Source organism: Miniopterus natalensis, chromosome 14 (genome assembly GCF_054644295.1).
Source record: "Miniopterus natalensis isolate mMinNat1 chromosome 14, mMinNat1.hap1, whole genome shotgun sequence".
NCBI classification, from domain to species: domain Eukaryota; kingdom Metazoa; phylum Chordata; class Mammalia; order Chiroptera; family Miniopteridae; genus Miniopterus; species Miniopterus natalensis.
In genome coordinates this window covers 10,764,852-10,789,994 of record NC_142094.1, presented here as the reverse complement: position 1 = coordinate 10,789,994, position 25,143 = coordinate 10,764,852, and the positions used below count along the sequence as shown (strand labels likewise).

The following is a 25,143-nucleotide window of genomic DNA, read 5'->3' as shown; positions in this document are numbered from 1 at the left end:
GCCCAAATGAGTATCTAGGTTCTGGGTATCATTTCCTGGTGAGGAGAAGAGAGGGGACAGAATCAGAAGTGGTGCTTGAGATGTGGTCTCAGTGACAAGGACTGGGACAGACAAGGCACAGGCCTGGACTGTGAAGTGGCAGGTGGGGCCAAACAGAAAAATACGAAATCTGAATGAGTGCTCACAGCTAAGCCAGAGAGGAAGGATCTGCAATGAGTCCCCAGGAGTCCTGTGGAACCAAGATGTGACCGAATGACCAGAGCAGAGGGAAGGTAGACAGAAGCAGTGAATAGAGAAGCTGAGAACAGAGACAGGACAGCCCAGAGCATACTGCAGCTGCTCCAGGGGAAAGTGAGGAGACCAGACTCCCGTGGAGCTCCCGTCACATCCTTTGTTCCCTGTGACTTCCAGGCTGTGTTGAGTCAATCTCCTTTGCTCCTCAGTTCTCCTGGGTGCAGAGCCCCTGAACCTTCCACACACAGGTTCAGTGTCTCTCTGGCTCTGTGCACTGCTATGCTGGCTTCCATGATCGTTTCAGAGATGTCAGTGTCTCCCACCGGACTCCAAGCTGCAAGAGGGAAAAACTCGTGTCTGTGATGACTTAGCACCATATCCCCAGTGTAGACCACACAATGGGCACTCAATGACTATTTGTTAAATTAATGTCTGAGAAAGGAAAAATCCATTTTTACAGTAATTAATAGTTGTCTTAATATTGCATCCTCACAGGTCGGTGAAGTAGTCACTGTTGCCCCATCTCACACTCGGGAAATCTCACACTAGAGGGGTGATGCCGTTGACCCACTGTCGTGTGAAGCTGACCCAGGTCTGCTCTCCCCTGTACGCAACCGCCTCCTGACAGCTACTCAGACATAACGCAATGCAAGGGGCCCAGGACTTGCAGTAGGTGCACCCACTCTACCCGTTTGACTTGTGGGAAATCGCTCTTCCTCTCTGATTCTAATCCGCAGCCAAGGACTTTAGGCTGAAGCAGGGTGAAGCTGTTGGCAGCTGCTGCCACAGGCCTATTTTGTTCGACCAGCACATTGTTATCATTGAATCTGAATGTCCTCGAGCAAGTAAGAGCTCTACAGTCAGTTTTCAAGTTGCTCACTACACTCAGCTTTCCATTTTTAATTCTCAGGACACAATTCAAACCTTGTTACCTACTTGGAGTTTGTAAGCTTTTGAGCCTTGAACTTCCGGACTAGCTGCCTCTGCACCCTAATTATTCACAACTCTGCAAACATGCTTGTCACTTTCTTCCTCGCCACATATTTCTTGATGAACCCAGAGTTTGCTAGGATCCAGGCCCCCAGGCCCAAGGAGAAGACAGTGTCACAGTACAGTTGTCTCCTTCACTGTGTCAGTATATCTAAGGGTTATTTTGAGTATTTTTAAGATAAGCACTCAAAGATGTGTTCAGACCCACAGGAAAAAAAAAAGGAATGCCTACAAAAATACCTCGTATTATTCAGAGGAATTTAAACCATATGTTTCTGCTTCTTTTATTGATTCTTTTATAAGCATACCATTAAAATGCACTAGTCTAGGAGTTGTTTGATGTCCCAACAGCTCCCAAACATTTTACAAGCTGCTTTCTTTAGAACCAAAGGATATGTTCAACTTACCTAAAAGATGTGGAAAGCACCCAAATCTGAAGGATTCTTTCACAATCTTTAAATTGGATGCAATAAATTGCCTGCCTTTAACTCTCCATGATGGATAAAATTTGTACTAGTCCTTGGGAAACCAGTCTGATTTGGTTTCTGGGTACATTGGAAAGAATGTCCATGAGGCAGCTGGCCCTTTAGGAGAGCTGCAGAGTTTGTAAATGTGCCTTTTCTGATGCTGGGTCCCATTCTCTCAACTGCAAGTTGCTATGGAGTAGGTGGAAAACAATCGAAGGCCAACGTTAATAATCTCTTCATCCCAGGTATCTCCCTCTCATATTTTACTTTACAAGTTTGTTTTCATAAACAAATGCCATTTCCTTTTTTGTCTAATCATCAGAGAATAATCATCTTGTCCCACCAAGTGGATTTACATCCAGCAGAAAGCAAAGGCACGCTATGTCTTCAATAGTCTATGTATCTTGTTGAGACTCAATGCATGGCTTCAACTTGGCTCCTGAAAAGAGTTTATGAGTCTCTTACCTTCACTTCCTGGAACTCCTAATAGGTATGTCTCCCTCCCAAAGTAATATTTTTCATTCTGATAAAAATGATACAGTAATAGCTTAGACATCTCTATTTGTACAGAGGTTTAGTCTGCAGACTAAACCATGTAGTCTTTCTTTTTGCATTTATTAAGGTACAATTGACATATAACATGACATTAGTTTCAGCTGTACAACATAATGCTTGGATATATGTATATATTGTAAAACAATCACCACAATATGTTTAGTTAACATCTACCACCAAACATAGTTACAATTTTCTTCTTGTGATGAGAACTTCTAAGATCTGTTCTCAGCAACCTTCAAATTTACAATACAGTATTACTAATATAGTCACTGTGCCGTATATTACATTTCCAAGACTTATTTTATAACCAAAACCACTAATTCTCTTAAATCTTACTAAGTATTCTCACAGCAGCCCCGGAACAACCTTCTCCCATCCCATTACCCAGAGAAGTTGAGTGACACCCTAGGTGAGAAGTTAGTAAGGAAAAGCTGAGACTCAGGTTCCCGCATTAAAAAATCCTACCTTAGGGTTTTCATGCATGAACTACTTGGTGGTTACCACAGCACAGTGACTCTACCCCATGAATATCTGGGTTGGATCAGTGAGTGAATGAGCGAACCTCCAGCACCAAGGAGGCCCGAGGTGGGATGGGGGTACCTGATAGGTGGCATCCACCAGCCTATTGTAAGGTGAGCCCAATGGTTGGACTGCCTTTCCAGTGAGTTGATGAGAACCTGAAAGGCTGAAGGGAGGGAATAACGTAAGGCTGACTGGGTTTGTTATACAGCAAAAAAATACAGACCAGTCAAACTGGAGGACTTCTAGAACTGCTCAGTCATGTAAGGTAAAAAATAGCTTTGGGCATCTGGTTCTTTTCGCAGTGAAAGAGCAGTTTAGAGAAAAGCCAGTGCTTTTGCTGTAATTACCGATTATCTAATACTTTGAAAAAGGTCTCATGTTTGCAGTTCCAGGGTGATTCAATGTGGAATACAGCTTAGCTGGTACTTTGGTCCAGGATGGCCCTTGCTCTGGCCCCAGCAACACTGCCGCCCTCCCATGTCCAGGGTGCAGGGAGAGGATGACTTAGTGGGCTCTAAATTCCCCAGGGATAAGCATTCACATGGGACAACACCGAGCCCTTCTACAAAGTCCCACCAGCTTGAACTTTAATTCATACTCAACCAGGCATTTTCAGTCCAATGTCTCTTGATATTACAGGAAGCAAGGAGCTCTGCTTTCTGTCTGTCATCCATCAAAACTGCCCTCTTAACCTCCAGCAACAAGCTTTACTTTCCTTGAAATTCTTATGTGAGATGTCACTTTAAAAAAATAAAAAGGACTCTATACATTCTTAATGTGGTCACAGGCTCAGATTAGCAGAGATTTAATATTGCCCACGCCGTTCGGAGGAGTCACCCACCTCATGTCGGCCTCTCACGGAGGGAGACTCAGAAGCTCTTTGCCCATGGCTTCAGCCTTGAGTTCCCAGGCTCCTGCTTCTGACCCCATACATCTCAGCCATCTGCCCATTAGCCTATTTCTCTTATCATCTAGCCTTGTTGCAGTTTTCTTGTGTAGGACTTAATTCTCCCTTCCTACCTGACACCCCCAAGACACACACAAAGACACAATGACACACACAGAGATACACGAAGATACACACATGACGTACAGATGCCTGCACACACACACGCTTCTCTTGACCACACTTCTTGTACTTTATGGTGATGCTTGTGCGTGGAGAAAGCTCTTGACATTTCAACCTGGCATCAGAGGCAGGCGGTGCTCCCAGGTGTAGTCCCGGCTGAGGTCTAAACCCTCCCGCATTGCATGTTACATAAGAGCACAGGTTTAGGAATCAGAGAAGCTGGCCTCCCAATCATGTATGCACTGCATCGTGGTTGTGAGATCTTAAACAATTTCCCAGTCCTCTGATCCAATTTTATTTTTAACATGAAGACAATCTCTTATCTCAAAGGGTGATTGACAAGGGTTAAGTAAAATGATCCATGCCATTTTTGTACATTCATACATACTGAACACAGGTGTCTGCTGGTGTCATCGTGTATTTTCTGTGATCATGGGCTTTGTCCTGCATATTCCTAGAGGCATTTTAAATATCAAGACTGGCTGTTGTGACTCCTCACAGACAAGGCAGTTCCTTGCAATGCTGAACCATGTCTGAACCTTTCAGATTTTTGGAATTCACTCTCCTTCCAGAGTCATATCCTGAAGAACCACAGAGCCGGTCTCTGACATCTGAGCAAACGTCCTTTCTCATGTCTCAGGCATAAGGAGCCGTGCTGGGCCTTCTCAGGCCGGCTGGCTGGACACCGCAGAAACTTGACCAGTCAGAGCAGCTCCTTGGAGAAGGTGACAGCAAAACCAGGCTTGCTCTCAAAGATTGCCGTATGTCCTTGGCCTCCTGCCTCCCTCTCTGTTCTCTCCATTTCCTTTTGTATAGTCTCTGCCCACAATCAATGGGGACACTGCTCAAGAAGCAGTTTCTTGTGTTTTCTCATCTCTTTCTTCTCTTGACATGGTCTATGTCACCCAACCCCGCAGTGTCACTTACCACCCACAATCAGATGATGCTCAGATGTGTACCTCCAGCCAGGCCCCTTCTCTGAGCTCCAGATATAGACATCCTACCACCTCTTTGACACCTGCTCCTAGATGACCCAGGGACTCTCAAGTCAACATTTCCAAGATTAAAAGCAACATCCTCCCTTCCTGCCAAGACTGCTCACCTTTCTCGCCATGAATGGCAGTACCACCCATCCATTTCTTCAAAGCATACCCCTCACCACATCACTTGCTTTGCTTGCTGCCTCTCCAGACATAACTGTCACCAACAACTGTCACCTACGTGCAACAGCGAAGGGAACCTCGATGCTGTGAAGCGGAACCCAGCTTCTCATAGCTTTATTGACCTATTGACTCACTTCATCCATTCATCCTTTCAATAAACATTGTCTGATAGTACACTTTTCTTTTAAAAGAACTGCAGCTTATTTTTTGTCATTTGGATTTTAAATAGTTTTAAACACTTAATTTAAACATAAATAATATTTAGATAACATTTTATTGCCTCCAAAGGCTTTTCTCATTTCTCGTAACAACACGACAGAGTAGAAAAGCAGGGCCTGGGTGGCATGGCTCAATGTTTGAGAGTCAACCCATGAACCAAGAGGTCATTGGTTCGATTCCCAGTCAGGACACATGCCTGGGTTTGGGCTCAATTCCCAGTAGGGAGCGTGCAGGAGGCAGCCGATCAATGTTTCTCTCTCCCGTCGATGTTTCTATCTCTCTATCCCTCTCCCTTCTTCTCTCTCTAAAATCAATAAGAACATTTAAAAGAAAGAAAGAAAGAGAGAGAGAGAGAGAGAGAGAGAGAGAGAGAGAGAAGAAAGAAAGAAAGAAAGAGAGAGAGAGAGAGAGAGAGAGAGAGAGAGAGAGAGAGAGAGAGAGAGAGAAGAAAGAAAGAAAGAAAGAAAGAAAGAAAGAAAGAAAGAAAGAAAGAAAGAAAGAAAGAAAGAAAGAAAGAAAGAAAGAAAGAAAGAAAGAAAGAAAGGAAGAAAAGCAATGCTTAGTAGGCCCATTTTTCATATGAGCCAACTGAATCCAACTTACTCAAGGTTACGGCACAAATTACCATCAGAGCTGGGAGGAAACCTGGATGGCAGGTCTCTATGATCACTGTTCTTTCAATTCCATTGTGTTCCCTCTACACTCACGAGGTTCCAGCTCATTGATCCTTCCTCCTTAGCACCGAGTGTCTGGCCTACCTGCAGAGCTTCCGACTCAGCTGGTCTGGGGTGGGGCTGAGAATCGCATTTCTAACAATTTCCTAGTGATCCTGATGTTGCTGGTGCAGGAGCCACTCCTTGAAAACCACTGATGTGATCCAACCCTTTCACCCGTGTGCTTGTCCCCACTCCTCTTCACCTCCTATGGAGAATTTGGACACTCTCATCAGTCCATGCCTCCAGATTACCCAAAAGATTAATTTTTGGATTGAGCTAACCAGCTGAAAGCCCCCACCTGGCCCCACCCTCGTTGTATGTCCTCCTGAGCACAAGGTTCTAAGAGGTACTGGATTAGTGACCTGAGCAGAGGGCTGGGCATCAGGGCACGCAGTAGGGCCTTATGGGAAACTGCCTCCAAGGGACGTGCTGTGTGTGCTGGTGGGCATGGCGGGCAGCACTGGTACCACGGGGATGTCTCCCCAAAGTGGGGAAGCATCAGCGTGCTTTCCCCAAGCAGAAGGCTTGGCTTTCCCTCATGGACGCTGCAGCTCTCATCACCAGTGAGTTCCCCTTCTCCTTGGCCGAGGGGACTTGGCACCACCTCTACCTTACAGCCATCCCTGGAGGTTGTGGGCCTTGAGGCTCCCACTCCTCCCTGACCCTCTGTCTCTATTTTCCCCTTGTTTTATTAGCATGCTTGTTTGCAATGTGTGGTGTTTGGTTCTGCAATATGAGAGCCTTCGATCTTTCATGACAAACGGACCGACAGCTGGGTAGGCAGAGAGACGGGTGCCCTAGAGGGCTTGTTGTTAGCCCATGGCAGGTCCTCTCCCAACCAGGAATAGTGCACACGCACAGAGATGACGGCATACATGGTCTGCCATCGACTTTGTATCAGACCTTCAAGATGTCACGTTGGAAAGGGCTTTGAAATGTCACAGACATCCAATTGCCATTTTTTCCAGCCAAATTAGTTCATTAAATTAGTTAATCCATAAACAAACCCAAAATTGCCTATGAGTCTTGTATACTCATATTTTTTGGCAGCATTGCAATTGGTATAATCTTCTCACAAAGAAATTTGTGAATATATATTAAAGTAAATTCAAAGTTCTGTACTCGTTTTGATATCTAAACTAAATATGAAAGATCAAATCCCCATGATGCTGCTCATCAAAGCAGTATTTCTCATCACGTAACGAAGAGGTTAGTCAGTAATGACTCACACCTATATGGAATATTATAAAGTTATTAAAAGTATTGGTCAACAAAATTGTAGACCACCTGAAAAACATTAATATTAAGCAAATCAAACACAAAGAAATAATTGTGTGACAATAAAAATCATGATAAGAAAAATTACTGGCAGAATTGATGACGGAGTTTCTATAAGGTGCTGAGATTTGCTGTGATCACTTCATCTTGTGTCTATTTTCCAAAACTTTTTATCATGTAGTCATATTATTTTACAATAGAAAAGCACATTAAATAAATGTTTAAATGTTTCTGTTGAGAGCAAAATTCAAGGTACTTGAGAGGATCAGCAGGCAGCCACAGGCCTGGCGTGGAGGCCAGAAGTGGGCAGAGAAAACAATAGCACGAGCCCAGGCTCCGCAGGAGCAGCTGCTGCCAATCATCAGGGCTCAGGGAAACGAATGTCCAGTGTATCTGAATCTCCACAGATCAGCAAATCGGACCTGACACACCAGCTGTGGGTCTGAAGCTCTTATTGTCATAGCTCAGATTCTCATGGAGCATGCGGCCCTGTCCCCTGGGCTGCAGTCTGGACGTTTGCTGGCTGAACTTTTCTAGGGAACACAAAAACCAGCACGGAAATGCAGGGAATCATGCATTTGAAAGGGGGCACGATTTATTTCAATCCAGTAGCTTTGATTTTCAGATCTGAGAAGATAAATGTGACTAAGAAGCACTGTGAGTGTGGAGGTCGCCGAGAGACTGCAGAGAAACCCCCAGCCTCAGGCCCACATCCAGGGAGATGCACCCAGGAGGGCCTCCCCTTCCCCCTCAGCTCTCCTTTATGAGGGGACTGTCCACCGTGAGGAGCACAGACATCTTCAGGTTCTCAGGGAGGTTCGTGGACTCCTCTCTGAATATTTTCTCCACCCCTTACCAGTGAGGCAGCCTCTGAGATGATTTGTTTTAAAGGGAAGCTCCCTGTTCCTGAAGCTCCGAGATGTTGGCTGGTCTCCTGGACAGTCCTGAGTGGATGGATGCTGTGGAATTGCCTGGACCCATCAAAATTAACCTTTTGTGAGGAGCTTCGGGGGGTTTGGGAGCACTAGGAAACCTACACCAAAGGTAGCCTTTCAGCATTGGCTGCATTTTCCAAGGGGAACCCCGTCCTCTGAAATGAGAGAAAAGCTGGAGGCTCACTCAGTAAACACAGACCCTGAAGAGGAAGGGAAGGAAGGTAGAAACCACCACTTTCTCAGCCATATCCAGGCTTCCTGAGCCCATTTCATTCAGTATTTACCCACGTCCTTTGCAACCAGAGGCTTATGCTCCAAATTAGGGCTTCTGAAAGCAAAACATCACAAGCATTTGGCGTTTCCCTCATCCCTCCTGTGCTCCCCAGAGCCCCACACCCTGGAGTCAGGCATCGGTTACCCACATTGTCTCTACACTAGTCAATACCAAAGCGAGGTCCAAGGACGGATATTGGCCTTGACTTTGGAGACCCGCAGGATTCGACCTGACCTCCTGCCTGCACACATCCCAACCAAACCACACAGCTCTAATAAAAACTCTGGGCAAGGGACACTATTTGTGTTTCAACTCTGAGTTTTCTTGAGGGCAGGAAGTGACTTTCTTCATTGTCCCCAGTGAAGTCCCCCAAACCCTTTTGCTTTTGCTTTTTTTTTCTAGGCTAGATCTTTCCAGCATCTTAATCATTTCTGGGACCATTCCCAAGACTTTCTCTGGTTTTCTAAATCTTTCCTAAAAGCCTCTCTTTAGTACTAAATAAAAGCAAGCTGAAACATTCCTTGGACCCAGAAGCCTCTAGCTTTGCATGGCTTGCAATCTTTCAAGAATGAAAATAATAATAATAATAATAATATAGTAATAATAATAATAACATCTTTGAGAAATGAGTCAGGCAATAAAGTAACCCCCCCTCTCAATGCGCTGTCTTCACGGGCTTGATACCTGGTCCTGCTCTACACGTTTTACACACTGGAGAAAAGGCTGAAATGCTAACGCCTTGGGACCCTGCCACAGTTTACAGAAAGCACCTTCACCTTCAAAAGCTTCTGTGTTAATCAAAGGTGATTAAAACCAGGTCCTCGCCGAGGGCGATCTTTCACAGTTCGGAAGACGTAAGGAAAAGCAGAGATGCTTATCTGGCCAGCTCGGCGGAGATTTGCTCCTTTCTATAAAAATACACATGCTGACAAAACCACAGCTGTAGATTTACAATTTGTCTGATTTGACTACCTTTCAGCACAGGAAAAGCTGGCTCGTAGACTCCGTTAGAGGGGCTGCTACGGGAATTGTCGTTGAAGACGAGGCCCAGCCTGGAACACAAACCAGAGATCAAGCTCAGGCGACACCTCGAACACCACCTTCGGGATGCACCGTGAGTGCTGCCTCCCCCAGGCAGAAGCAGCCCCCCATTCTCTGTGCCCCCACAGCCCTTGGTTGGCTGTTAGCAGCACGTTGAGGGGTCTGTTGTGATTCACGATGATTCGCATTGTGGGCATGTGTGCATCGCCACCTAACCCGGTCACCCAGGAGCCCCTTGTATTTCAGTGGCATCCACTAAACCTTTCCCGAACTGCTAAAGGCTCCTCCTTGGAAACCCAGGAGAACTTCTCTTTCTTCTAAAGAGACATGAAATGGGAAACATTGGCATCTTCGATTCCATCTAGACACAGCAACTCATCCAGGCTACTGACAAGGCAATTCATTGTAAGACAGACCCTAAGACACCTCTCTTCATGGGCAGACTTCAACTGAAAATGCCCCAGCTCATAGGGACAAGATGCCAGGGGGTGAGTGGAGGCTCCCGGCCAGCACTTTTAGCCATTCGGTAGCACCCAGACAGGCCTTAGGAAAGAGCACTTCCAAACTTATTAGAAATCAAAAACAAGCAAATTAAAGCAATGAGGTGCTCTTCACAATCTACAAAGTTTTTAAAATAGTAATTTTGATAAGGCCAGGTTTTAATGGTTACTCTCACACACTAATTTGGGGGGGGGGGGAGCATGATATATTGGTACACGTTTTCTAAAAATCAGAAAATATTCAAAGAAGGTAGTCAGCGGTATAAACAAAGATATTTGCTTTAATAGGTTCATTGAAGCTTTATCTTTAAAATAAGAAATTTTAAACAAATAGCTATGCGACAAATGTGGTGATGTAAGTACTAGTATATGCCAAGCTATGCAGCAGTAACAAGTAAATGTTGAAATTTCAGGGGCACAACACAACGAAGGTTTATTTCTCACTCAAAGTCTGATGTAGGCTGGGCAGCTCCAGGCAGCTGTCTCCCGACACGGACCCTCAGAGCCCTGCTGCTTCCATCTGCCATCTGCCATCCCTGGCATGGGGAGAGGTAAGTGCTGTGCCAGGCTCAGAGGTGGCATCCCCTCTCACTTCTGCCCACATCCCACTGCCCTTCTTAACCTGCTGGCCCCAATCACACTGCGAAGGAAACACAGCCTTCCTACGTGCTCGGGGGGAGGAGGCACCGTGAAGGCCCCGTGTCCCGGCTCCACCACAAACCCTAAGTGAAGGCCGTACATTCGGACAACGGAGCGTGGTGCAGCCATTGAAGGCGTTCGCAGAGGACACGAATGACATGGACACCTTCACATCACACCATGGTGAGCGAAACAGGGGAGTCACGACAATAAATACAGACAGTGCATTATCCCGAGAGCGTGCAAACATGCATATGTGTGTGCACATGTGTGTACACACTTAGCACCACGTTCATAGCTGAGTTATTTCTGTGTCGAAGTAAATTCTTTTTTTATTCTTTTTCAGCTTTTCCCTAACTTCTCTTCAATAAGCGTGCTTTACTCTCAGAGCAAAATGTAATAGTAACTGATTAAAAGTATCATTAATAGATATGCTACATACAAGAGCATAACAAGTAATAATAATAAAGAGGCTATGAAGCAGCTAAAGCTGTACATATATTTACGCCAGTCCTCAGACCAATGTTCAAAGTGTTCCTCCAGCCTCCGGAGAGTCACTGCTAAGTGAATTGTTACTGATGGGAATATGTATATTAGGGGAGCAGGCAATTTTCAGAATAAACTGATAATACAATTTTGGCAAAAGAAGGTTTGGAGTTGGGAGCTGTGGGCTATTTTCCACACTATCATGTGTATGCTAGCTCCTGGAAGAGGAAACTTCACATCTCAAAACCTAAGTGCTTTTCCAGGGTTGCCATGAATATGCAGTATTTCCAAAATGTGTTCTCAAGGTGTTCAGCACTAAAAGCATCCCTTAATTCTGGGACAGGCTGGATTGAGCCAGGACAAGCAGGGTCCTTTACTGCAGAGCCTAATGAGCTCAGAACACACTCACATGTCTCCTGAGTATCCAAGTAGCAGATCTAATTACTTGCCCAAGAACACTTGTTCTAAGAACATCTTATGGAACTACAGCTCGGATAAACACTGTGAAAAATGTTTATTGACTGAGATACTGAGATTAAAGCTATATGTTGTTTTTGTAGGATTTGTTATTTTTCCATTTGCATTTCTATTAACAAGGATTTGTTAATTTTTCTTCATTTCCATTTGTAGGATAAAAGGTCATGTAGCAGGAACTCAGCTGGAGCTGTGCCGCTTCCATCCCACGATTCCACCCTGACACAACTGGAGGCCGGCAGAGGCCTGCTGGAGGCTGTGCGTGGAGGACCATGGGGCCTCCCGATGTTACTCATCCGAAGGAAAAGACTGTGATTCAGGGCTGTGTCCGGACTGGATGGGATGAGGGAGCATGAGCACAAGGCGTGAGCAACGGTGATTCCAGCTGTTCGCCGTAATGGGACAGATCACAGGCTTCAGGAGAGATGTGTGGACTGCAGGCCCAGAGGGAAGGGCAGATCCAACCCAATAGCCCAGAAATGCATGAACCACACCCCGCATCTCCCAGGACTACGGGGAGGGAGATGGAGGGGACTAGAGCTTCCACAAAGTGGGGAGGGCCAGAACCTTTTCATCAGCTACATGTAGAAGGAAGGGAGGGAGGAGAATAAGGGGGAAATTTTAACAGAGGTGATCAGGATCAATGAGTGAGAGCCCATAAAGCAGCTCAAACGATAAAGCTCTGCTCATAGACCAAGCTCTGCTCATAGACAAAGCACAGCGCAAGGCAGCTCTAAGGGGAAGGATGGAGAGCGAGAAAAGGGCATTTTTCTTGGTGTGAAACTGCCTTGTCCTCGTGCCTCCAGGTGAGTGTCCCCTGTCGCAGCTTGATGAGCTGGGGAGCACCAAAAGGCCAGCGATCTCCTGGGTGTGGAGAAAAGGAAGAAAGTGCTCAGGGCAGAGCCAGGAGACCCTGCGCCAGCCACAGCCATGCTTTGGGTCTGAGATTTTCCTACTGGGAAATCAGAGGGCTGATACCATTAAGATTTTTAAAAATTTTTAGGAGCTGACTTCTGTATGTATAAGTGAGATGTTTCTGTTTGGAAAATGGACTGCATGAAGATTAAGTAGGCTCATTGCCTTAAAAACACACCTTGGCAGCGCTCTCCTATTTCAGCATAAAACAAGAAAATGATCTCTGCTTCAGACCAGCAGGACAGAGTCATAAATCCCTTGCTGATCCTGGGATACATTTCCATGTCTATTCTTAGTTAATCTGGAATTGCTGAAAACAAATTCTCAAGGGGAACACTGAGGCAGAGAAAGGCTAAGCGAGTGTTCCTAGTCAGATGGGGTGAACACACAGCTACTTTCAACCTCCTGCACCCGGACCTAACTTGAGTGGGTACTTGGACTCGTAAGGCATAGCCTTTCAGGAGGTGGTGCTGCTTCAGAAAAGTAAAATAAAAATTGCCACAACTCTGTTTTTCTTCACCAAATGTGGCCTACATACAAGGGGTCTCTAAAAGACAACGGGAGTGACAGTCAAGTACCAGGTGGAAACAATTAACCCAATGTCCTGTAAGCCCAGGTGGCTGCAGGCCCAACCACTCCGTCTCCATCCACCAAACCATTATGACGGATTAGGAGAGCCTGCCCCCAACAGACAGACATGTGGGATTCTCAGTCGTGCCCTCGCGTCACCTTTAAGAAGAACCAGGACATTCTTCGACATTATGTTCCCTACCCAAAGGGGACTTTCCCAGGCTCCTGCTGTTCTGTGACTAGTGGGCTCATTTAACACGCCACAAAAGCAATGCTGACGGTGTGCGGTTTTAGGGATGCCATCGCCTAACGTCTGAGGATCATCACCAGGCCGGAGAAGACGCCTGCGTTCCCCTGTCCCTGGGCTCGCTGTGGTTCCCCTCCCTCGCTGCCTGCCTTTACAGTGGCTCTCTGAGGTTCGGTAAGGGGAGCGTAACCATGTGGACTTGCTCCAAAGAACCGACTGAGAAGCCACAATTTCTGTGTCCCTAGATGGAAACTGCCCCAAGATCTTAAAATAGCTACAGAGGATCAAAAACACTCTGCACGTATGAGCTGGGAGCCACTCCGAGCGCAATAGAGATGCACAGGAGACCATCTAAGTTGGATGGATGAGAGACTGAGACACGGGAAATAAAAATACAACTTTACCTGATTAAATCAGCTAAGGAAAAACTACCACTGCAAAGTAAAATAAATCAGTAAACAAAATGAAAGAAATCAATTGTTCTGTATCCGTATTTGAAATCGATGCGAATGGGCTGAATTTCCTTGGCCCACTGTAGAGACGTTCAGATCAGGCTAAACTGAGACCGACCAGTGAAGCATCTGGAAGAAACGCATCCAAACAGCGGTGGAGGGCGCGGTGGAGGCCTTCCGCTGCCACAGAGACGGTGACGGAGAGAGGGCGCTCACTCCCCCCCCCCAATACAGCGAGAAACTCGGGCCAGAGAGCAAAGGGCAGAGACAGCAACCTGGTACAGAAGAAAGCAGCCCTAAGAAAACCTGTTTTCTCTGGCCAAAGGAGCAGAATGGGGGCAGCCTCACAAGTCAGAAAAACTCTGACAACTGTTTCACTCCAGCCAAACACTACAGGAAAAAATGCAGCCAAATCTTAATTACAGAAATAAAATACACAATAAAAAATATGAAGAGAGACTCGGGAACATGTGAAACTATAGCTAAAGATCTAATTCTTAGGTCAATAAATTCCCTGAAGGAGAGGAGAAAAAGTATTTAAAAAATAATGGTAGAGTATTTCCCAAGTATGAAAAAATATATAAACTTACATATTCAAGAAGCTGAGCAAACCCCAAACAGAGTAAAACCAAAGAAATTCATATCAGGATACATCATAGGCAAGTTTCTAAAAATGAGAAATCAAGTTTTAAAGGCAGCCAGAGAGGAAGAGTAAGTTTTCCCTGTACAGGGGAAACAATTCAAACGACAGTAGATCTCTCATGAGAAACCAGTGAGTCAGAGGAAGTAGCACATATATAATCCTAAGCAATCACTGAAAACTCTACACATAAGAAGTTACACTGACAAACACTATAGATAACTCAAAATGGAATTCTAAAAAATGTCAAGTCACCATAGGAAGTGCCTAAAAAGAAAACAGAAATACAAAAAGTAGACTCAGAAAACAAAAAATAAAATGGCAGACTTAAGCCCTAACATATGAATAATTATAGTAAATGTGAATTATCCAAATGCACTAATTAAAAAGGGATTTGCAGGGTGGACTAAACAAAAAATATTATCTAACTATACACTATCTACAAAACAACTCACTTCAGATACAGTCACGTATGTAGGTTGAAAGTACATAATGGGAAAAATTTACCTTGCATGTTTAATGAAAATAAATCAGGAAAATAATTACATTAATATCAAACAAACCAGACTTCAGGAAAAGAATTACCATGGACAGAGAGATACATTAACTAATGATAAGATGGTCAGTCTCCCAAGAAGACATAACAGTCCTAAAGTGTACATACCAAACAACAGAGCTGCAAAATATATGAAGCAAAGCTCGATGTACATCAAAGGAGAAATAGATGCTTCTGTCATTATAGTTGCACATTTCCACCCCTCTCCCAACAATTAATAGAACAATTGGATAGAAACTCAGCAGAATAAAGAACTCAATAGCACAACCAATTAACAAAACCTAATTGGCATATACACAACACCACCCCAAAACAGCAGAATACACAGTCTTCCCAAGCATTTGCAGAAAGTATAGAAAGATGACCGTAGTCTGACCCATAAAACAAACCTAACGAATAAAAAATATTTAAATTACGCAGAAATTTTTCTCTGACTCAAATGGAGTCAAACTAGAATGTAATAAAAGAAAGGTAATAGAAAAGTCTCCAAACATTTGGAAAGTAAACAACACACTTCTAAGTAATCCATGGGTCAAACAAAACAAACCATAATTGTAGAAGGAGGAAGTTAGTTCAGCAAGATCACAGGGAAAAGGTCAACACGAAAGGCAATCATATTTCTGTATGCTCACAATGAACACACAGAAACCAGATTACAAATACAATTTACAATAGCTTCCCCCAAAATGAAATAGATGGAAATCTAACAAATCATGTACAGGACCTGCATGCTAAAAACTACAAAACACTAATGAGAAAAAAAAGATGGTCTAAATAAAGAGATATACTATGTTTATGGATTGAAAGACTCAACATAGTAAAGATGTCAGTTCTCTCAAATTGATAAGGTTAATGAAAACCAGGTTAATGAAATTTCTATCAGAATTCCAGCAAGAATTTTTGTAGATATAGACAAACACAGTTAAAAGTTTCTATAAAATGCAGAGGAACTAGAATAACTAAAGCAGTTTTGAAAAAAAAATTAAATAGGAAAATTTACTTTACACATGATATAGCTTTATTACTCAAGGCTATGTTGTTTTTTCAGAAGGATAGACACATAGATCCATGGAGCAGGATAAAAGCCAAAAAATAAAAAATAAAAAAATAAAATAGGCTCATAAAGTACACCCAACACAGTTTTTATAAATTGAAAACATTTCAATGGAGGAAGGAGAGTCTTTGCAACAAATGCTGCTGGAAGAATTGGGCAGCAATAGGAAAAAAAAAGGTAACCTCAACTTAAACCTCACACTTGTACAAAATTAACTCAAAATTCATCATAGATTTAAATATAAAACTATAAAACATTTAGAAGGTAGCATTAGAAAAGATCAGTTCCTAGAGCTATGTGAACAGTTCTTAGACATGACATCAAAAGCATGATCCATTTTTTTAAAAATCAATAAACTGGACTTCATCAAAATTAAACACTTTTGCTCTGTGAAAGAACCTGTTAAAAGGGCGCAAAGACAAGCCAGACTTGAAGAAAATATTTGCAAACCACACATCTGACAACGGCCTCATATGTAGAATTTATAAGAACTCTCAAAACTCAACAATAATAAAAACAAACATTCCAATCAGAAAAAAAGAAAAGATACGACAAGATATGTCAGCAAAGGATACGTGTTGGGCAAACAAAGCACGTGAAAAGAGACTGGGCACGGCTAGCCACTAGGGAAGCGTAAATTAATACCACAGGGAGCCACACGGCACATCTCTGAGGGCAGCTAGACTGACAGCCAGTTACAGTGCCAAATGGGAGCGTGGGTGTGGAAAAACGGTATCTCCCACATTGCCAGTGGAAATGTAAACGGGCACGGCCACTCTGGAAAATAGCTTAGCAGGTTTTCTAAAAATAAATAAACATACTCTTATCACATAACCTAGCAATTGAACTCCCAGGCATTTATCACAAGGAAATGAAAACTATGTCCACACAAAAATCTGTGTGACTGTTAATAGCAGCTTTATTTGTAAAAGCCAAAAACTGGAAACAACTCAAGTGTCCTTCAACTGGTGAACAGTTAAACAAACAAACTGTGGAGCACCCATGCCATGGGTACTGGTCAGCAAAAAACCAAAATAACTATTGTTATAAGCACAACTCAGATGACTATCAAGAGCAGTGTGGCAAAAAGCTGATCCAAAAAAGTCTTATACTATATGCTCCCGTATATATGACATTCTTGAAATAAATTATAGAAATGAAGAAGGAATTAGTGCAAGTTGCCAGCAGTCAGGGCTGGTGAGGCAGAGAGAAGTGGAGATAATTATGAGTGTCCAGCATGAAGGTCATGTTCGTGATGATGAATCGGTTCTGTGCCTGAATGGCCTGGTGGTTACATGAACCTGTACCTATGATAAAATGACATCGCACTACACACACACACACACACACACACACAGGTACCACCGTCAATTTCCTGGTCTTGATTAGGTAAGATGTAACCCTACGGGAAACTCGACAAAAGCCACAGAGAACCTCACTGTGCTTTCTTTGCAACTTCCAGTGAATTTATCATTATTTCAAAATAAAAAGTTAAAAAATAACACACAATAACAAAAATGGATTAAAAATGAGGAATGGGCAGGAATATAATAAGTAGACTATAACACAAAAGAAATGGGGTTAATCAATATGAAAATCAGATAAAGTGGAATTCAAGGGCAAAAATTTAAATTGAAACAATTAATATTAATAGCACCAATAACAAGAGATATGATCCAGAAAAATATATAATAGTCATTAACTTATTTATACTTAACAACCTAGGAGTCAAATAAATAAAATAAAACTTTACGCAAATACTTTTAAAACCTTTAAACAGCAGCTGAATCATAGCAGAAGATTTTTTATATATTTCTTTCAGTTCAGGTATAGAAGATTTTATAATATAATCAGGGAACTTGATTTTATGAATATGTATATAAAAACTTACCTGTTATAGCAGCTCTGCAAAGAATGTTTTCTTTTCTTCATGAAATATTTGTAAAAGTAAACCATGCTATTGATCACAAAAGAAAATCTCAATGAATTTTCAGAAATAGGAGTTGTACAGTTGTGTTTATAATCACTGTTCAATAAAATCACATACACCCAAAAGATGACTAAAATGCCCATTTGAAAATTTAAAAACTGTCTATCCCCTGAATCAAACAGAAAATTACATATAGAAGACTGACTTATAATTCAATGAAATGGAGACTCTTTCGTATCAATGTCTATGTTCTACAACTAAAACTATATTCAAGGACAATGTTTGGCATTGAATATTTTTCTACTTGTAAAAGGTTGACTAAAACTAATTAAAGCAACCACAATATATTCTTTATCTGTATGAAAATGTGTGGGAGACAATACAGAAAAACCTAACAATTCTCTCTCTAGAGGAAGTTGGAATTGACACTGATGGTTGAGGAAGACTTTAGAGCCTAGTATCCCCTGAGGCCCAGAACCAAGAGGCACAACTGCCTTCCCACCCCCTGTGCCAGTAGTGACCAGGGGTTATGCAGAGGTCAAAAGAGGACATGGGAGCTGAGACCTGGTTCCTTTTCCCCTTAAAAGAAAATCCAAGTGTCTTTCTGTGGGTCCCTAAGAAGTGAGAAAGCCCTGAAGGCCTTCACTGAGGAGTCAATTTATTATTTAAAAGTTGGTTGTCAATCAAAGGTTTTCACATCAAGCCATGCTGAATGGAATGCAAATATCCCACAAAGAATCTATGGATTCTTTCAGGAGACCACAGTCAACACGGCAAGCAGATTGGCTGCAGAGCAGAAAAGGAGCGGCCCTGGAAGGCAAATGGGGATATGGGACATGCTGGTGGGGGCTGAGGGCTGGCTGCCAGGGCAGGGACCACTAGGGCAATCAGAACCAGCCACCCCTCAGGAATTGGGAACCGGACCCTCGCATGGGACAGGAAATAAGACAGGACTCTGTATTAGTGTGGTGGCAATTATCCTCCCAGGATGTGTGCGCATGTGTTGTATGTATATACATATAATTTGTTTACCCGCTTTTCACTTAAGAGGTAATTCTGATCACCCTCCCTTCTGCAGATCCCGACAACTTGTCCTGCCCGCTGTCAGGAGGGTTCCCTGCAAGGCACAGCTGTCAGGTTCCTGGTTAGTGGCGCAGCCCAGGGTCAGCAGAGGCTCCCTGTGCCCCCCCACCTGGGCTCCAGCCTGCGGGCACACCTTCCTTCTCCTCCACACACGGAATGAGCAATGAGAAGCTCCGCTGGGTCCCCACAGTCCCTCCCTACACGCCTACCTTCTGCACGGCCCCACTGCCCCCAGCCCTGTGCTCTAAGCTGGGTGTTTTAGGCTCTCCCAGGGTTGAATCCTAGAAATTGCTGGTTCCAATGCCATAAACCTCCTATCACCCAGACTTTATGTCTGGGGACTATTTACAACACCATGTTCAGCCTTGCAACCCTTTTGCAGACTTTTTTCAATGTCTTCATTTCAAAGATAAATACATGGCCCCACTCACCCTTGTAAAACTGGGAAGTCTGCGTCCTTAAAGCATGATGGAAGGACAGAGTGCTTGTTCAGAGACCCAGACCCAGGGAAGATGGTGCTGTAACCAGAGAATCTTAAGAACCTGGGCAACAGATACAGCAAAGGTTGGCAAGGGGAACATTCATTCAGCAACATATAAATAGCTCCTTCTGGGGCCAGGCTTCTCTGCCAAGTGGCAGGGATGAGGTGAGCGGGACAGCCAGACCCTGGGAGGTGCAGGGCTTGGTGTGGCCCAAGGAGGTTTCTTTTGTGGAGTTAAGGTCCCCTGGAGAACTGTATTTGAGTCGCCTGGTCACATGACATCAGTGTCCCTGTCCAGAGCCTGCAGCACCCGTGGGAGCAGGTGCCATCCTGGTCCAGCTTCACAGAGCAGGAGAAGCAACTGCAGAGGGGAAGCCCTTTGGCCAGAAAAAAAAGCTCAGACAAGTGTAAAATTCCAAAAAAGCTCAATTTTTAAATAAAGTTATCAGATCAGAAATCCAAACAGTGAGCACTTAAGAGCAAAGAAGCACATAAAATAAGACAGTGCGGACTCGGCACTTTTTTGGATGGTGAGAGGGTGAGAGTAATGGTCACTGCTTTTAGCGCCTGGGAAGGGTTATAAATAGCCAGAGGAAAGGAATTTTCCCATCTGCTCTTTCACACACACACACACACACACACACACACACACACACTTTTACACTGTCTTCATTTTTCAGATGGTCCAAAATTGAAACAAATGAGTTACTCGACAGGAGACGCGGAACATGCCAAGTTTTCACCAGCAGTGAATTACTACCCCGAAAGGGCTCGGCGCGTGAATGTGCGCAGCCGCAGCAGGACACAAAGCAGCCAGGCTCCTGGGAGGGCGGCTCGGGAGGGAGGGCTCCTGGGAGGAACCGTGCTCCACTAACAGGACAGGGCCCCTGGAGCCAGGACTGTGAACGCCCACCCTTCCCGGCGTGCCCAGAGAGCTCCTTCCGTGGGCAGAGCCCAGCAGTGGGAAGAGAAGACTCTAGAAAGCCAGGAGGGCTTCCTTGTTTCTCATACAGGCTTGTATTTGGGACCTGAGGGGTGGGGATCAGACCTGGAGGGACATGTCCCACTTTATAGTCAGTGTCACAAGGAGCATTCTCCAAAGGGGAGTGAGGAAGGCCAGGATTAGAGACAAAGCCTCTTGTAAGGACAGACGACAGGCAGATGTGGAGGCAGGTCTTGGTGGCGGCTTCCTCTTCCGGCCACTTCCATCGCCACTTGTGCCTTCCGTGGTTGACCACTGGACAAGCTCCCAGATGGCTGTGGCCCGGACTCTGCTGGCCTGAGACCCACTGATCCAGAGCTCCCCAACCGCTGTGCCCTTCCTGGCGCGGCCTCCGCTCTTGCATTTGCACGGGCGTAGGAGACCCAGTCACTTTTGTTTCGATCTAAACCATAGAAAGGAAAATCAGAACTTTTCTGTCTCATTTATGGCCCCACCCACGGGCCCCTGATGTTTTCCATCTCCACGTGACTCATTCCTGTTCTGAGACCGGTCAAAGGAAGTCAGTGCAGCGGGAAACAGTGCTGCCCCGTGAACAGGCGGTCCAGGGGGACACGGGAAGGCGTGCGTGCCCAGGTGCTGCTGCACTGCCCTTGGGGGCATTTGCGACAGAAATACTCATCTGTTGATTCGTTCGTCTATTTCTTTTGCATTCAGTAGCTATTTTCTCAGGGTACTGGGCACCGAGGGCTGGGGAAGGGACAAAAGTTAATTGGTTTAACAAGTAAACACTGAGTACCTACTACGTGCCTGGCTCGGTGCTCCAAACAGGCTGGGACTCAGGGGTTGGTAAGGCCAGCGAGGTCCCCCCCTCACCGAGCCTGGCTTCCGCTGGGGGAGACAGGCAATGGGCAAGGGACCACGAGGGAAGCAACAGGGCAAGGGGAAGGCATGACCTGGGAGAAGCTACTCCGGAAAGGATGCTTCCACTGACATCTGAAGCTTAAGGGGGAAGTCACCTCAAGAAACAGGACGTGTTTCCAGTCCGCGTGAGAAGCTGAGAGTTGGGAAAGGCCGCGGTGTGTTCAGGGCACAAGGGAGGCCGGCGGGAGTGCTGAGCCAAAGGGCGTGGTGCTTGTCGTGAGGATGGAAAGCAGGGAGTGACAGGCGGATGGGCCCTCTGTGGGTATGGCGGGCAATGTCCTGGCGCTTTACACAGCAGAGAGATGGGCGGGGTTCATGCCTGCAAGGCCACCTGCTGCTGTACCTGAGTGGCTGAAAGAGGGGGCCAGGGGGGCAGCCGGGGGCTCCTGTGGAGATGGGGAGAGGCGGTGCTCTCACACAGGGGGCAGGTAGAGTGGAGACAAGCGGAGAAGTATGCGGCTTATTTGGATCTGCTCTGTTCTTTGCGGAAAGGGAGTGAAAGAAAAGAATCCATTCAAATGCTCAGGTTTCCACATTGAACAAACAATGAACGGTAGCAGTCATTCCTGAGATGGGACTGCCGGGAGGACTCTGCTGGGAGGTGGGGAATGGCGGGATATCGGGCCCTGCCCTGAAGAAGCTGAAATGCAAGTCACGGTGACAGGTGTCCTCTTGGGTGAGCGGGAACACGGTGTGATCTCTGCTACGGAGTGGGTGCTGCTCACTGGTCACGCAGCTGACCTCCTCCCTCCTACCCCCGCCTCCATCTGTCAGCAAAGCAGTGACAGGACATCAGATGGGGCTCCCAGGCCCCCTGCTCGGATATTCGTCCTGGGCTTGGAAGTATGGCCAAGAGAAATTGGAGGCTCGAAGTCTGTACTCCTTGGCAGGTGATGCAGCTCCCTCAGTTTCCAGCAGCTAGGAAAGGACGCCCGTGCGGATTCCTCCCGGTCAGATAGCAGGCCCGGCTCGGAGAGCGATTTATGACACTAACGGGCATTGAAAACAAAAGCAGCTGTCCCCCAGGAGAGGGTTCACGGGGTGGGGGAGTGTGTCCAAGGTCCCACAGCCAGTGTACGAACCCATCTGAGGGTAGTAGGGTGAGCCAGAGTGAATGAACCACCATACTTTACACCAAGCACAGTGTTTCCAAGGGAATCTTGAGGAAATTATAAAATCTATATTTTCAGTAAGAGTAGAACCTTGTTTGCTGAGGCAAGGGAAAGAACTATAAATATTATCAATGTCACTAACACAGGTTCACTACATTCCTTTGACCTCCCAAGGCAGTTTGACTTGAGTTATCACAAAAAGAAAAAAACACACACAACATTGCCTGGCTGCAGAGAAGGCTTACACTCCGCCACACATGCGCCCCTGAGGTGTGAACGTTGGGAAGCGCATAAAGACTTTCCTCCAGAAAAAGTGCAAAATTGGCATCCATCCTGGTTGGATAATGAAACTATTTGTTCCCGAAATATTAGCAATGAAGCTCACTTCTTTAAAGATGATTGTAATAAAATTGCAAGTAATTAGCATTTCCAAAATTTAATCATGGTGTGTTATCAATTAGACAAAAGTGAACTCTCTATTCTCCGGAGAGTAAGGGTGCACCTTCATCTGTTCGGTTTTATCTGCACCCCAACTTCAGTGGACCTCGTGCAGCTTTGGGCAACCACCGTTCCTCTGAGGCTGATAAGGTTATGCCACTAGGGAAAGAGAAGGCTACTTCTGTGTTGTAATAGCTGGAAGAGATTCGACAAGACAGGAACTTCCTACCAGGGAATAAACGATGCAGTAACTTGCAACAAATAGACAAAGTGCTGTAATCCATTCAATTACCAAAACAACCCCATTTATGATGTCACTTGGAATTCCAGTCCTACTGAGTTTGATGCTATGCATGATTTTCTGCCTGCCAATGCAACAATCTCAGCTTGAAATGTGACCGTGTGCTTGACTTTGGAACCAATGCTCTAAACATAGCTTATTTCATCCTCGTGGCCACACATTAATGCCAGCTGGATTGAAAAATCTGACATACAAATGTAATCATGGGCTGTTAAAAAATACAAACTTATTTTAAACCCATGGCCTCTGATCCTATATGTTTCACTTGGTGCCCAGATGGGGAGCACATTTTAACTACCATACATGTTCCAGGTTGCATGTTAACAATGGGTACAAGCTTTGGCATTATGCCAGCCCTATCTCAGCAACCATTTTTGAATGGGTTATTTCTAGCCAAAACAATGATTCGCCAAGCAGTTCCAAGTGAAGTACCCAATGAGGAGCCTAAATTTGCAATGTTTAATAGACTCTCGGCTGCAAGAAATAAACCAGTCACCAATTTCAAACTGTCTGAAAAGAAACCACCCCAGAATAAGAAATCACAAAGTGCAGCTATTATCAAAAGCAGCTCTTAAAATTCAAAGGAAATATGAGGCTAAGAAAGCTGCAAAGCAGAAAGTAAGCAATGGCAAGAACCAAGATTTGGCACCTACCCCTGCCCCACAGAGCCCACCATGAAATACTGTGTCTCTGTTAACATCTGGAGACCCTGAGATAGATGCAAAAGGAAGAACTTAAAGAAGGCCTGAAAGCAATTCAACCTTGAAAAACCAAGCAGCAACTGAGACAGCTGCAAAAGCAAGGAGTTGGAAAATTTTAAAAGATACCTTCCTTTTCCAGTAGGTGGGAGATTTGGAACTGGCCCCGTTAAGATCCGCAGAAAGGAAGTTGTTAGCTTAAATCCATGGAAACACGTCTTCTGTATTCAGTCTTGTTCTGGAGAACCCCGAGTGTCACCTGCCCACCACGCACCCACATCTCATCTATAACTCACCGCTTATCCAAGCTTTGGCCTATGTGTGAAATTAGTTACGAATGTCCATTAAACTGACTTCCTACCTTTCAATACATGTTATAGGAAAGAGAGGTGAAATTGGTAGCTAAGCTCAACAGACTGAAAATCAAATATTATTTTATTTAGTATTGTGCATATAAATGAACAAAGCATTTCAAATTAAAGCAAATAAATATATCCCATTAGATTGATTTTAAAAAGTCAGCATACAACAAAGTGAACAAAAGTTTGTTTCTGTGACTTTAGAATGAGTATTAATTTCTTTTCCTTGAACTTGCACTAACTCACAAACTTGTTCAGTAGAAACTCAACACAGTGATTTTGTGCACAACTTCCTTCAGGGGTCTTTAAAATTTCCATTATTGTATTTTTAAACCAAGACTCAGGCTCTGCTCTCTCCAGTGAAAAACCCCAGATGGAGTCTGAATGTGTGCTTCAGTATCATTTTTCTTCTCAAAAAGGAGACTCTTTGGTGATCTGGGGTGGCCAGGATGGAGCTGGACACGGATCCTGGTGCGCTGAGCCTCTCATTGATTTCTCATATGTATATTGCGCCTCCCACAAAGCACAAAGCATAGTCAAATATAATAAAAAATCCCATTTGGAGTCTGTCAGGAAGGATATTAATAATACACATGAAAGTTCCTAGTAGATAACATAATTTTAGAAAAAAAATAATAATGCAATTAAAGTAGTGGAACATTGAGAAAAGAATACAGCGTGGCAAGAAATAGTCATGGGGATGGGGTGTAAGGCACAGCGCAGGGAATGCAGTCGATAATATTGAAATAACTGGAAGGGGCCAGGCGGGTACTGGAAATGTCAGGGGAAACACTTTGTAAAGTGTGTCATTGTCTAACCGCTCTGCAGTGGGTGGCAGGGTGCTGTCCTCAAACTTCATACGGTGGAGGGCAGGTGGC

The 25,143-nt window shown here is 44.6% G+C and overlaps 1 pseudogene; it reads left to right on the top strand.

Annotated features, from left to right (window-relative positions):
* Positions 1–22,153: 22,153 nt before the first annotated feature.
* On the top strand, positions 22,154–23,946 carry LOC148091497 (eukaryotic translation initiation factor 2A pseudogene; annotated as a pseudogene).
* The last annotated feature ends 1,197 nt before the right edge of the window (positions 23,947–25,143 follow it).